Source organism: Nothobranchius furzeri, chromosome 2 (assembly GCF_043380555.1).
Source record: "Nothobranchius furzeri strain GRZ-AD chromosome 2, NfurGRZ-RIMD1, whole genome shotgun sequence".
NCBI classification, from domain to species: Eukaryota; Metazoa; Chordata; class Actinopteri; order Cyprinodontiformes; family Nothobranchiidae; genus Nothobranchius; species Nothobranchius furzeri.
Genome location: NC_091742.1, coordinates 80,432,629 through 80,447,954, shown reverse-complemented (window position 1 = coordinate 80,447,954; position 15,326 = coordinate 80,432,629).

Genomic DNA, 15,326 nt, shown 5'->3' with positions numbered 1-15,326 from the left:
CGTGGATGTTTAAGTCACCAACAATCACCAGTTTGGACAGCTTCACAGAGGATAGAAAGTCACTAAACTCCTGAAGGAAAGAACTGTTTGGACCAGGTGGACGATAGACCACAGCACAGTAGAACGGGTCCTTACGCCCGACTTTAATCAGCTGCAGTTCAAAGGAAGCAAAGTGACCAGAGGTTGTAGAGCTACATGGAAGATGGTCTCTGAAAACAACAGCTAGGCCTCCACCACGACCAGAACCCCGGGTCTGGCTAAGAAAAGAATAACCACTCGGGCAGAGTTCAATCTGACCAGAATAATCAGAGGTTTGCTGCCAAACTTCAGTCAGAAACAGAAAATCCAGGTTTTTAGACAGAATTAGATCATTGAGCAGGAAGGTCTTATTGTTAACAGAGCGGGAATTTAATAGAGCCATGCTGAGTGAGGAGGAGGAATCAGAAGCTACAGAAACAGCTGGAGTTAGTGGACGTAAATTAGCAGGGTTAGATCCACGGTGTTTATAAAAACCACTTATGGAGGGAACAGGAGGAGAAACCACTGAGGAATGAGGATAAACCGACCTTAAAAAACTTGGACGGATGAACTGCGCTGCAACGCGGCCTGGCGGAAATGCGGAAGTAGCGCTCAGGTCACCAAACAAGGAACAAGAAGCTAGAAGATTGCGCCGATGTTTACCAGATAAACCACGCTTCAAGAGAAGTCTTATTCTCACCTGGATTCCTGCTCGTTTACCTCTTTTCCTCCGACGTTTTCCCGGGACCGGACAAACATCGCTAGATGAGGTGCGCAGCTCTGGATCGTCGATTGCTTCCGGGCCGGTAAACACCCCAGACTCTGCCCTGCAACAGAAAGGAAGTTCTGATTGGATGAGAACAATGTGTCATGTGTTTACCTTGTGTGAATCAGGATGTCTGGCTGAGTTAGCCCTGTTATTCATTAAACACATAAATCATAACATTGATTTCACAGATCAGTCACCTGATTATTATTGACCAACATTTGTTTTGATTATTACAAATAAAGTTCTTTGATTAACTAATGAAAAGCGTTCTTCGTCCTTCTTCTGTCTTCTTTCCTGGAATGTAAACATCAAATGCAAGTGCATGACCTTGGCAATTCATGCACACTGTCACTGTGGAAAAGGGCAGCTGTTAAGGGCAGAAAATAGCATATTCATGACGCTACACACAACGCTACACACACCCCTTTTCAAGGTCAATGTGCTCCAGCAAGAGACCACTTGGTCGTTGAACAAACCAAAGTTATGAAGGATCTTGACAACCGAGCAGGGTGCGATCCCACTGGAACAGCCAACTGTGGTGAGGTACGAACCCCACGCCGAAGAACAGTCTCGTATACTCCTCGGGAAGCACACAAGGCAGCAGGTTATTATATATTCCCCCTGGAAGCCATAATTGAAGCAACAGCAACTTTATATATCCACGGGCAATAATGTCAAGCAGGAGCAACTCTTGTACATATCCATGTGCAGGGAATTATTCCAAATTATTCCAAATAGTAAATTGATCTTTGTAACATCACTTATCGTAATCCAGAAAAAGGGAAGAGCAGTAGGCAGTAATCCCAGCGAGTGAGGTGTCCCAGCAGCCATGCCGGGACCACGGACGTCCAGGGCCAATGAGCCGGAGCACGGAGTAGTCATGTTCGATGACGAGTCATGGGTCCACCCCCAGGAAGCATGTTCCTCATGAGCTCAGCAGAGGAGAGGGAGCACAGTGCAGGCACTTCAATGTAGACATGACAAGATTGCGTTTCATGTCCTCAAACAAATAAAAACCTAACTCCATGAGTACCTGATGTACTGTGTGTAAGTTTTACGTGAATTACCCTTCAAGTGAAGAAATGGATGCAGCCCTCTCTGTGTGAGATGCAAAAAGGATGGTGCGAAAAGCAGAAAATGAAAGAACCCTGTCTGGTATCAGTGAATCCTCACATGAGATACACGCTGACAGGATAGAGGCAAAATTGGTTATAGCCCTGTAAGGCAAATCAATGTAGAAAATCATAACGTTCACTTTTCAATCATCCTGTCAAAGATACTATAAAAAACAGAAATGTAAATCAATACTAAAATGTAAATCAGTGGAGTTAGTAATCACTTTCATGTTAATGTACCCATAAGGAATTTAGACTAGTAAAGATCAAAAACAAAATTTTGGATAACAGTACTATGTGGCCTAACCCACTCACTGTTACCTGGCCGTTTACCTGACTCCAGGAGCCCACAGCATGTCCATCTCAACACAGCCGAAGTCTGCACGTGATGTATAACATGAAAGACAACCATGCACACACACAAACAAACAAATTTGTGTAACCCGAGATCGACATCGTGGAACCAACGGGACGTATTTATCACCCCCCTTTTGAAGTCGGTAAATTGTTGTTGTTGGCATTGGCCAAATCGGTGGAACCCTTGTGCAGTTTGATATGGTCCCTGTGGACCCATTTGTAGACGGGCTCCTTGTTTTTGCAGGTAATCTTGATCCGATACACGACCGGAGAGATCTTATCTGTTATCAGGTATGGACCCGACCATTTGGGCAAAAGTTTCTTAGCCAGCTTCCCCGTGTTCGCCTTATTGTTGCCCGTTTTGGGAGCGAAAATGTACAGCCAGGCCTCATCACCTACATCGAGTTCGGAATGTGAGGCCTTCTTGTCGTAATAAGATTTCCTGCCTTCAGCCGTCTTCTCCAGATTCGCCTGTGCAAACGAGAATGCTGCAGGCAGGTGGGTTTTCAGGTCCTGCAAGTATTGTTCGCTCGTATAAGCCGGGACTGTTTCGGCTTGAACCGGTTGATACAGCAGGTGAAGCGGTAGGGTCATTTGTCTACCCGTCATCATTTCAAACGGGGAGACACCTGTAGACTCGTGAGGGGTAGCCCGTATGGCCATGAGGACCAACGGAAGCTTCACATCCCAGTCTCGGTGGTTAGCTGACACGTACTTCTTCAACATGCCGATAACCGTTCAGTTCACCCTTTCGACTTGTCCAGAAGACTGGGGGCGGTGGCTAATGTGGAACTTAGCCTTAACACCCAACAGTCCCCACAGATGTTTCATCACTTCAGAGGTGAAATGAGTACCCCTGTCCGAGTCGACCCGCGTGGGCAGACCGAAGCAGGCAAAAACGTGATTCATCAAGAGGATCGCTGTCGTCAACCCATTTGGTGAATGCACAGGTGACAGTCAACATGTATCTATTTCCCCTGCTGGATTTGGTCAGAGGCCCCACCCAATCGAATTGCAAGTCCGACCATGGAGTGGTCGGCCCCCTTTCCTGTAGGGGAGCTCTGTGCGTAGGGTTGGACGGCTGAAACTGACAACAAACCAAGCAACGCTGGACGTGGTCCGAGATGTCGCGATGCATCCCCGGCCAATAAGCAACCTGGCTCAGGGCACCGAACGTGGCCTTGTCACCTTTGTGTCCGGCGGAGGGAGAGTCATGAGCCTGCGTGATCATGTCCCCCCTTAGTGGCTTTGGCGTGATGAGGACAGGCGGCAAAGGAGGCTTGGCGGCGTGCATCAGCAACCATTCGACCATCCTCAGCGTGGCCCGAACGCGAAAGAGAGACCGAAGCTCAGGAACGGAGTCAATCTCGATGGAGGTCGGTAGCTGGTTTTTAGGATCAGAAAGGTACCTGATCATCCTGCTTATTGCAGGGTCCTGGGATTGAAGACTGACAAGATTGTTACCCGAAAAGGCAGGCCGAACGGACACTGCACCTTTGGATGGTTCCGAGGTGGACGCGTTAGCGGCCTGAGCTCGAGTCACGACACACACGTGGGGTGAACCAGACCGAGGCCACACACCCCCTGGAGCCACATGGGGTTGAAAACCCATGGAGTACCATCGGCCGCGCCCCGTTTGGCCAGAGAGTCTGCAAGGTCGTTCAACTCCTTATCTGGACCGGGTGCGCGAGAGTGTCCTTTGACTTTACGCCAGTAAACGTGCATGTCAAGTGCAGTCAACAGGGCGTCACATGCCATGAAGAGTTCCTGATGTTTGACGGGCTTCCGGTTAGCGGTCTGAAACCCGTTACTCTTCCAAGACGGTAGATGACATATCGGACTCGGACGCGTGTAGTCCGAGTCAGTGCAAATCACCAGCTCACGGATGCCATGGTCCCTAGCGCGGCGTAGCACTATCAAGATCCCCGCTACTTCAGCAAACTGTGAGTTTTTTTTCACCCAGAGAGTAACATTGGGATTCCCTCTGGTTAGCGTCTACCCAGACGACACCTACGCCCGCTCTAGGCACAGGACCGTGCCGAAAAGCACTGCCATCGACGTACACGGTCGGCAAGTCCGCACAGAATGACTGGTCAAAGTAGTGGTGGTTGTGGTTTAGAAGAGTCTGAGGAGGGCTGGCTGGCGGGACTGACGCGATGGCGTCGTCCGAGCAGTGTTGGCACGCAGCCAAACCCATGCCAAGAGGGCTACGTCAGTTCTGGGCGTAGCGCACCTCAATGTCGAAGCTTTGAAGAGCCAGCAGCCATGACGAGATCCGCGCATTGGTCACCACACCATCTCTGATGCGCTGACTGTTAAGGAAGGTCACCGGCTGGTGCTGTGTCTCAATGATGATTTTCTGGCCGCCAATGTAGTTCGCAAAGTATTTAACTGCCCACATGGTGGAAAGCAAAGCCTTTTCACAGTCCGAGTACTTCAACTCAGGCCCAGACAAGAGTTTACTAGCATAGGCGACCACACGCCTGTCGCCAGGCCCGGAGTGGCTAATTGGGAGGGTCTGGAGAATTCCCGGTGGGCCGCGCGATGTTTGGGCCGCATGGGCCGGTGCTCTCGTTTTTGTTTTTTATCATTTTATTTTTATTTTTTGGTGCCGGTGTTCAATCATGGCACTGAGGCCGCCGGGCTGATCTCATACGCTCCTCCCAGTTGTCTCTGGCTGGCTCTAGCTGCAGGCTGCAGCTCTTTTTTTTTTCCTGTATAAGCCTGTGCGCACCACGTGACACGCAGTTGATGGAAAGATGGAAAGTAGAAAGAGCAAGGGTGGCGCGGAGAAGGCAAGAATTAAAAAGAGGAAAGCCCTGGAAACAGATGCAACTAAATGTGCAAAAATGAGCACCTTTTTTTCTCAAACAAGCTCGTGGTCTTTAACTTCAAATGAAGATAAAACGGGTAAGGCAAGTCAAAATCAGCATCAGAAAAACTTTTTCCCCGAGGGGCAATTAAAAAAAAGAACAGCAGAGCAGCATGATGTTTATAAATAAAGCTTTGATTGATTGATTGATTGATTGATTGATTGATGTTGGACATACGAACATTGAATAAATAGGCAATAAGATATAAAGCAGCAAGAAGATGGATTAAACCGAAAAATATGCAGAAAAACACTGAGTAAGTGACTAAAGTGTCGTCTGTGTAAAAGTTAAATATATGGAGAGCCCAAGGAGAGGGTTTATCAGGGGATGGTCTTATCTTATCTGCTGGAATTAAAGAACAGAATGGCTTTGCGGACAAAGGTGGCTCAAATGCAGCCGAGGCGTCGCCCAGAGGGGAGCCATTGAAATGCGGGGTGAAGAATGTGAGAGGGGTTGTGGAGGATTTTGGCTGCCTGTCTCAGGGCTTGTTGATAGAAAACCTGAGCAAGAGTTCTGACAGGCAGGCCAACGATTTTGGAACACACTGATGTAGTGTGCTGCAGTCTGTTCCTGTTCTGGAGGCTAAGAAAGTAGAACCAGCAAGTGATGGAGAAGGTCATGATGCTTTCCAGGAAGGCACAGTAAAAAGTCATCATGACTGAGGAGCTGACTCCAAAGCAGTTGAGCTTCCTAAGGAGATATAGCCGTTGGTGGCACTTCCTGAGAATCTCCTCTGTGTTAGCAGAGAATTTCAGGAGGTTGTCAAAGGTGGTTCCCAGATACTTGTACTCCTCCACTACCTCCACTGGGTTCCCATGGATAATGGTGGTTACTGAAGCAGCCGGATCCCTCTGCCTCCTGCAGAAGGTCACCACCATGGTTTTGGTTTTGCTCACATTCAGTTCAAGTTTGGAGCTGTCACACCATTCTACAAACTCCTGAAGAGCAGGTCTGTGGTGTTGTGAGGAGCCTGACAGCAGTGATAGGAGGACTGGATCATCAGCGTATTTCACCAGGTGACAGTTGGGATGTGTGGATCTGCAGTCGTCGGTGTAGAGGATGTAGAGCGGGGGGAGAGCACACAGCCCTGGGGTGAGCCGGTGGAGGTGGAACGGAGACCTGAGAGCAGAGGTGGAAAGAGTACTAAAATGTTGTACTTAAGTACAAGTATAATTACTTTCATGAAATTTTACTCAATTACAAGTAAAATTACCTGCCTCAAAATGTACTCAAGTAAAAGTAAAAAGTAGCTTATTTCAAATGTAGTCAGAGTAAAAGTTACTTAGTTACTTTTTTGACTGTGCAAGGACGGGCTCTTCTGAATAGTTAAAAAAAAGACAATGGGGTATAAATGTCCAAGTGGCCGTTTTTTTAATTAAATGAACAAATATGCATATTGAAGTACAAAGGCAGTTACACTGCAAACCAGTAACATAAATTAGGTTATAGTCACAAGCCCATGACTTTTCCCTGAATGCTTATTTAGAGCAGCTGATTTTTAAAGTTAGCAGAGTTCATCTTTGGTAGTGGGTTCACTCACTCATTTAAAGATATCGGCCAGAGGCAAAATTTGTTTGAACAGCATTTGTAAATGTGTATTAAAATCTCAGATGAAAAAGGCTTTTGGATTTTGACGGCTGGAATTGGAAGAAAATCTGATGTTTGTGACCGGCGCAGGAAAAACAAACTAACGTCCGGTCTAAGCCCTGGACAGCTGGTGACGTTTCACATGGAGCTCTGCTGAAACAGCTGTAGTAAACAACGCCTGGCTCCGCTGTTTCTGCGTTAGCGTTATAGCAGAGAACAATGTGTCATCAATCAGATGTAGCTTCTGAAGCCTCTACTAGTCCATCAGATTTGTTTTTTCTCTGGGATACGGCGACGAGAACGGATGTTAGATTACTGGAGAAGTTCAACCGAACTCCGACCCCGCCAGCTGGATATCACTACCAGAGGTGCAGACATGTTTTAGACCGTTTGACTCAGAAGACCTGCGACCTGATTTGGACATAGAGGAGGATTCTGTTCATCTTCAGAAACAAAATCGGTACAGTTTGTTTACTTTTCTTAAATATTTCATTTCTGTGCTCCACTGGGAGCTCTAAGCTGACAAGTTTTCAGCTGGTCTTAGCTCCATCATGTGTCCCAATATAGTTCAGTAATCTACAGTTTTACTGCTGTGTGTTTTATTGATATAACTCTGGAAAATATTTAACCGACAATTTACCAGAATAAATCCTCCTGATGCTGGAGTAACTCCTTAGCTCAACTCGTTGTTTGCACTAATCCAGGATGTCATGGAGGTTTTAATGTTGAAATATAGAGATCATCTTTTAGATTATGTGTGTGTGTGTGTGTGTGTGTGTGTGTGTGTGTGTGTGTGTGTGTGTGTGTGTGTGTGTGTGTGTGTGTGTGTGTGTGTGTGTGTGTGTGTGAGAGAGAGAGTGCGTGCGTGCGTGCGTGTGTCGTAGCTTTCCCAAAGGACTTGTTCTTTCCTTACCGGAGCGAACACGGTTAGTTTTGCTGCAGTCATGCTAACGGGACTCGTCTAGAGTCCAGAGGTAGCGGTGCGGTTCTAGATGGATTTATAGATGTAGGTTATTATTTTAGATCAGACCTGTTATTTAAAAATGCGTGTAGGACACAGACACATGGCTCAGACCTTTTGCTGCAGCTGTAAACGCAATTTTACGTAATAATTAGGAGCATCAAAGTAAACAAATAACAGTGATTCACAATATTAGCATCAGCAGCTAGCTTGTTTTACGTGCTGGAGTGACGTATGCGAAACACAGTTCTTCACTGTCTGGAGGAGAGGATTTGGATTTTCTGTAATGATTTATGACAAAAGTCCTTAATAAAATAAAAAACTGGACCCAGTGCATGTTTATATAGATGGTAGAGTGTAGTTATTTTGCATTTCTACAATTTTAACGCCTTTAACCCTTCACCACTGAAACCAGTTTGTTCATCCCAATCCTCCTAAATAATCCTCCAATCATCCAACTGGAATCCTTAAGGGTCCCGTAACGTACATCCTGTCAGAACAGGCCGTGGGAGCCCAGGTGTTACTAGAACTAACTGTGTCTCCTCACCAGCGTGAGCCTCCAAACTGTGAAGGTTGGTCTCCAAATATGAACTTCAAATTCATGCATTTATCTCCTCTTGTAACACTTTAACATGTTTTAAAAGGCTTGCATCATGATAAGTTACACCTCCCAGACCAAAGATAGGTCCAATATAAGATAAAACATTATCATAAACACTGCAGAGACATCATTGTTTATTAAATACAAGTTATTTTCCTGAGCCATTACTTCAGCCAAGATATAGGATGCATGGATTTGATGAAGCCATGCTGTCTCATGCAGTCCCACACACACACACACACACACACACACACACACACACACACACACACACACACACACACACACACACACACACACACACACACACACACACACACACACACACACACACACACACAGCAGCAGCAGCAGCATTTTAGAATCATTTGAATGACTAATTTAACTACACTGAACTGTTTTAGTAATAATTTAATCTCTTATTCTGGAGTAAAAAAAAAAAGAAACAAGCTAAATCATCACATATCTGTGGCATCAAGAAGCATCTTCTGAGTTCAAACACAGGGATGGAGCACAATGTTTACACCTGAACAGTATCAGGATTAACTCACAGAGGCCTGCAGGTCTTCTGTTTTATGAGCAGAGCGCTGAGAATCCACTTGTTAGGAGCGCTAAACGTAATTTTGCCGCTTCCGTGCGCGGTAAGGAAACACATTTCAAACACGGAACCGAGTCTGGTTGCCGAACCGAGCAGAATTCTGATGACGTCACACCGGTGCGCGAAGGTGCGGGTTCCAACCCACAGGAGAGGAGGTAAACAGCGAGTGGATCACAGGGACTGAACTGATGTTTTTGAGCAAAACTGCGGTAAAAATGGCTGTTTTTCCTCATCATAAAGCGTGTAGCCCCTCCCGGTTTAGGCGAGGCGCTCATGCAGGTGTCTCTTTCCGTTCCGACGCTGCTACACGTAATATTTTTAATTTATTAAGCCTACAATTTATTTTTACTCAGTAACGGATATGATTTAAAATGTAGCGAATTACAATTCTTTTTTTAAAACTTACTCAAGTAAAAGTACAGATTTTAAAAACGACTTAAAAAGTATAAATTTACAAAAAAGCTACTCAATTACAGTAACGTGAGTAAATGTAATTCGTTACTTTCCACCTCTGCCTGAGAGACAGTTGTTGGCCTGAACTTTCTGACTCCTGTTGGTTAAAAAGTCCAGTATCCACAGGGCTAACTGGTCATCCAAATGAAATTAGAAGGGAAGTTTAGTAGCCAGGATGTGAGGCTGCAGAGTGTTGAATGCTGATGAAAAGTCAACAAACAGAAGTCTGGCAAAGGAGTCAGGGAGCTCCAGATGTTTGTGGATGGAGTCCAGGATGAAGACTTTTTCACAGACAAAACAGACTAAGGAGCGCTTTGACCCAGAAGAAACTTGAGGCCTTCATGCTCATGTGCACTGAGAAAGAAATTCTCATGTCTTTGGACAATGATACAGTAATAAAGTCGCAGAGACCAGTGCACTTCTCAAGCACTTATTATTTTTGTAGGTTGGGCATGTGTTTTTGAAACTACTATGCAAAGGAAAAACAAGATAATGAAGAACCTTTTTAGGGGGTATAATGGCATCATTAGAACATTATCTTATACTGTGAATTGCAAACTTGCAGAAAACAGTGCAATTTTTTCATTCTTTGTTCATACTGATTAGATGTCTGTGAACACTGTAACGTGAGGAAATATGGGTTTTCTGTCACAATGGTGGTGTTGGACGCAGCTGGGTCATAGCTGGGTCGCTGAGAACTTTCACCCACAGATTAAGACCTGAACGCCAGCGAGTCTGGGAGGAAACCATAACATCTGCAACCTGCAGTCTACCAGAAGATGTGTTTCCATGAGTTGTACCCAGACCAAGTCAAAACATAAAGTTTAAACTTCTTTTTCTTGATTTTAATGTTAAAGTAACCATTATCATTTTGCTCATTATAAATGTGTTTAATCAAATGAATGACTATTATGCTTTGGGGTAATTATAATGGTTTAATGAATCCATTCTTAAATAATGTTGAGAATGTTTGTTACTGACCTTCACACACACTCAAGCACAAACATTCACACACATCCACACACACCTGCTCACAGTAAACTCCACATTTGATGACGCACGTTTGCTTTGAGAAGAGAAAGGTTTTTGGTAAGTTTCAGTCTTTTGATTCAGTTCGTGTTGGACAACGAAAGAGTGTGGACCTGAAAACCGAAAGGGGGGCAGAGCCGGCTGGCTCATTCCCCCCCCCCCCCCCCCCCCCCCCCTTTCACGCTGTGTCTGCCAAGCCGGGCAGAATAGCTGAATCGCAACTTCTAACGCAGACTCATTACCGAGTCTTTTGATTTCTGAGTGAATTAACTTAAGAAAGCGCGTCGACAAAACGCTTTACCATCAACGTGTACCGAGGGCAACTCTGGACCGGTTCGCAGCGCATCTTTGTCTTCTTTGCCAGCCAAGGTGCCCTGGATGAAACATCCTAAGGTGACGTCCCAGGTCCAACAGAGGGTCCGATTTTCGGTGAGGCAAAACACGACAGATAGCGTTTTGATGCATCTTTTCCACTAAACCTAAGTTTATTCAAACCATCACTTTTCACTCAGACACCTGTTTCTTCCTGAAGCAAAATCAGATGCACACACGTATTCATCTCATCTCATATCACCAGCACAAATCACAACATTCTCAATCTTCATAAATTCATCAGAAGGTCTATTTGAGCCAGAACAGCATATCAACTGTTAAAAAGATTGTCCCACAAAGTTACCAATGTTGACTGTATTTCCTGTTTGTCAATTTCAAAATCATTAGTTTAATTTGATGAATTAAAACTTTTAATTGTGAAACTGGTTTCCTCATTGAACTGAAACACAGACACTCAGATATTATTGTCAGTTTATCGATGAAAACAACCTTTGAGTCTTCTGAACAATATAAAATTTGGTTATTGATTTATTAAAATTAATATTCCGAATTAATACGTAGCATGGTTTCTCTTTCATAAAAGAGCATAAATCTATAACGCTACAACACTAATTGATTGGTATTTGATTTAGCAGAAAAGGACATTATGAGGTTGTAAAAAGTGTTATAGAGCTTATTTGTTAAAACTAAGTTGTGGTGAAACTGTTTTCTTACAGAGAAAAAAGAAACTAGTGCTAATAGAAAGTGCAACACTTTATTTTATTTATCACTGTTTGAAATCTATATTTTCATTTATTATTTTATTTCACTTTAAAGGTTTGAAAATCTCAGAACAGCTGTTTGAACAGAATGTAGATTGTTATATTGTTAGAGAATGTGTTGTAAAGAACAATGTTGGAGATGTGCACTGATGTTCAAATAAACCTACATTGTAAAGCAACTCTTTCTTGCACTGAATTACAAGGCTTTACCGAGTAGTGTGCTTTTGTAGACTATACATATGAAGTTGTAACATGATTTTAATAATAAGTCGTTAAGTGGGCCGGTCTGGGGTCTGAAACTCCAGGGCTGAAAATGTGTCCCACTCCGGCCCTGCCTGTCGCAGTCATGAACTTGGTAGAGACCAGCACTCAAACAGTGAGCCGAGAAACCGACCTCAAGGTGGAACTCCTTGTCACAATCGGGGAGCGCCAAGCATGGAGCCGAGCACAACGTGGCCTTCAGGTCATTCATGGCCTGTTGCTGCTGCTCTGCCCACTCGAATGTCACATCCTTCTTCAGTAGATTAGTCAGAGGTCGTGCTGTCTCAGCATAATGTTCTACAAACTGGCGCGAGTAGTTGCAGACCCCCAAGAACCTCCGAAGTTCGGAGACGTCTGTAGGAGGTGTGATGGTGGCTACGCCCTGAATTCTGTCAAGTTGAGGCTGCACTCCCTGTGGTCCCACCAGGAGGCCAACGTACTGAACTTGCGACCTGCACCACTGTCCTTTGGCCAGAGAGATCTTTGCACCTGCCGCCGCGAGCTGACCCATGACATGGTCCAGCTCAGACAGGTGGTCATCTAATGTACGCTTGCGAATAAGAATGTCGTCGACATAGATGAGGGTCCCCCGCTCTTGAGCATCGGGGCAGGCTTTGTTCAAGAAGATGTTGAACTCAGCAGGCGAGTTGGAATAACCAAAAGGACACCGAGTGGAGGTGTACTGCCGGTTGGCAAAGGAGAAGGCAAGTTTGTGTTGGTCCGATTCGTGGACGGGAATCGTCCAAAATCCGGACGCAATGTCAAGTGTGGAAAAGTACTTAGCATCTTTCACTCTTTGAAGATCCTGCTCCAGGCACGCCATCGGCCACCTAGTCAAGGGAACCTGTTTGTTGAGTTGCCGGTAGTCAATGGTTAGTCGCCACTTACCATTAGGCTTCTGTACCGGCCACAACGGAGCCGAGTAGGTGCTGTTGCAGGGTCGAATGATCCCTTTAGCCAAGAGGCTGTCAATGATTTCCTGGACTGGACCTTGGGATGCCAGGGGAATCTTGTATTGCCGCACAAAAGTCGGCAGGGCATCTGGCAGTGTAGGAATCCTGACTTCATGGATAGTGGTTAGACCGCAGTCCATGGAGTCAAGTGAAAGAAAATCTTTGTACTTTAGCAAAAGTTGTCGTAGTTTGTCTCGCTCGACCTCGTTGGTAAGAGCATCCGCTTGGTCTACGACTCGTTCAATCTGGGACAGAACTTCAGGGGGCTTCTCCGGTGGCTTTGAGCGTGGCGGTGAGCCCGCAGTTTTGCCCCCTTCCCGAAGACTTACCACTAGACAGTGTGCGTCAGTGCCTGGCGGCGGATTGTACGGTTTAGGCTTTCTCACACATGCAAACAGTTGTTCGGACTCGTAGCCGATGAAAGAGTCAAGGCGCTGGAGACAGTCCATATCTATGATCATGGGCATGGTCATAGTCTTACCGATGTAGACAGGGTGTTTGAAGCTCATGGGCCCTATCGAGACCTGGAGCTCAGTCTTCGAAGACAAGATCACTGGAATCCCAAAGAAATCGTTAACAGTTAACGAGCATGGAATGAGTGTGTGTGTGGGGGAGGGGGGGGCAGGCCCTCCCCCCTTTTCTCGCAGATGCCGTTATAAAAACCTTTGCTCATGATCGTAATGTCCGAACCCGTGTCTGCTAATGCGTCACAGCGATGTCCCTGTTGTACAGTGACCTCTACTGTGGGTCTACCAGTCCCCTCTTTCACGTCCAGAGGTGCGAGCAGTATTTTGTCAGCTACGGCGATTGTGGTACCTGGGCCGTCGTCCACGGGTGTGTCGTTTATCATCACCACGGATGGAACGATTGGCGAGATGTTGTTGTTTTCCTGTGAGTCAAAACCTTTCCAAACATCAGCCTGTAGCATCCTCGTCTCATCTGGCGGCTTTTCGACCAAACACGGGGTCGCTGCCCGTGTCGCCTGAAAATCACGCACAAAATGTTTGACGCCCTCGACGTCCTGCTGAAGAGTGCAGAACATGCTCATCATGTTCCTTATCTCAGTCATCACCAGTAGGAAAGCACTTTGCATCGCAGCCTGAAGTTGTGATGGTAATTGCATTGTTTCCTCTGGGCCCATCTTCCATTTAGTAATGAGTTCTTTAATTTACTAATCTTACCCAGAAACAACCTTACCTGTAGACTTATTAAAGAATTAGTTACAGGGAAGCTTGGCTTTTGAAACCCTAGCACTAACGCAATTCCCAGGAGTGTCACAACTATGTGAGTAAATTATGATCAATGATAAATGATCAGCACTAGTATAGTCCCTTTCAGAGCCAGAGGACTCCAAAGCACTTTACACTACAGTGTATTATTCATCCATTCGCACACACATTCACACACCGATGGTGATGAAGCTACGATGTACCCACAGCTGCCTTAGGACACACCAAGAGAGGTGAAACAAGTAAGTAAATTCACCATGATCCTGAGCAGTGTAAAAGTCTTGTGTTTGTGCAGTCAGCAGGACAAATGATATTATTACTGCAGTCAGAAACAAGCTGTTAGTCTGGAAGCTGTTCTGGTTCAACAAAAACACTAAAGTACTCACAGATGTGTCTGCACAGAGCTGGAGCCTCCATTGGTGCTCAGTACCGATTGTTGAAGGTTTCATTCTCACTTATACATTAGAGCTTCCCCTTCCTGTTTGGATTATTTTTGAAGTGGATGATGTACAACAGGGCAAAAACGTAAGTGACAGGCCCTGGAAACCAATAAATAATACATAAATAGTAAAATATCTCAAAAACTAAACCTCAGATATTTTTTACCCTTCAGTTCTTTATTCTATTGTCATTCCATTGACAAATGTGTTATTTGAGATTGAAATGTTTAATAAAATATGTTGTATGTATTTATTTGGCTCTTTGGATTGAATATTATATTTTGATTTTTATTTATTATAAAAGTTATGTTTGTTGAGTTAGAATGCACACTGTAGTTTGATAAGTAATTGAGTAAGGCTTTCTTGATCTTGATGAGTTGAGTTAACTAAATGGATGGTGGGGCTTTGGTTAAACTAATTATCTTAAGTTAATGTAACTTTTGTTATTTGTATATTCAACTTTCTCGTCTCTCGTCTTCCTCCGCTTATCCGGGTCCGGGTCGCGGGGGCAGCATCCCAACTAGGGAGCTCCAGGCCGTCCTCTCCCCGGCCTTGTCCACCAGCTCCTCCGGCAGGACCCCAAGGCGTTCCCGGACCAGATTGGAGATGTAACCTCTCCAACGTGTCCTGGGTCGACCCGGGGGCCTTCTGCCGGCAGGACATGCCCGAAACACCTCCCCGGGGAGGCGTCCAGGAGGCATCCTGACCAGATGCCCAAACCACCTCAACTGGCTCCTTTCGATCCGGAGGAGCAGCGGTTCTACTCCGAGTCCCTCCCGAATGTCCGAGCTCCTCACCCTATCTCTAAGGCTGAGCCCGGCCACCCTACGGAGGAAACTCATTTCGGCCGCTTGTATCCGCGATCTCGTTCTTTCGGTCATTACCCAAAGCTCATGACCATAGGTGAGGATTGGGACGTAGATCGACCGGTAAATCGAGAGCCTGGCTTTCTGGCTCAGCTCCCTCTTCCCCACGACAGATCGGCTCA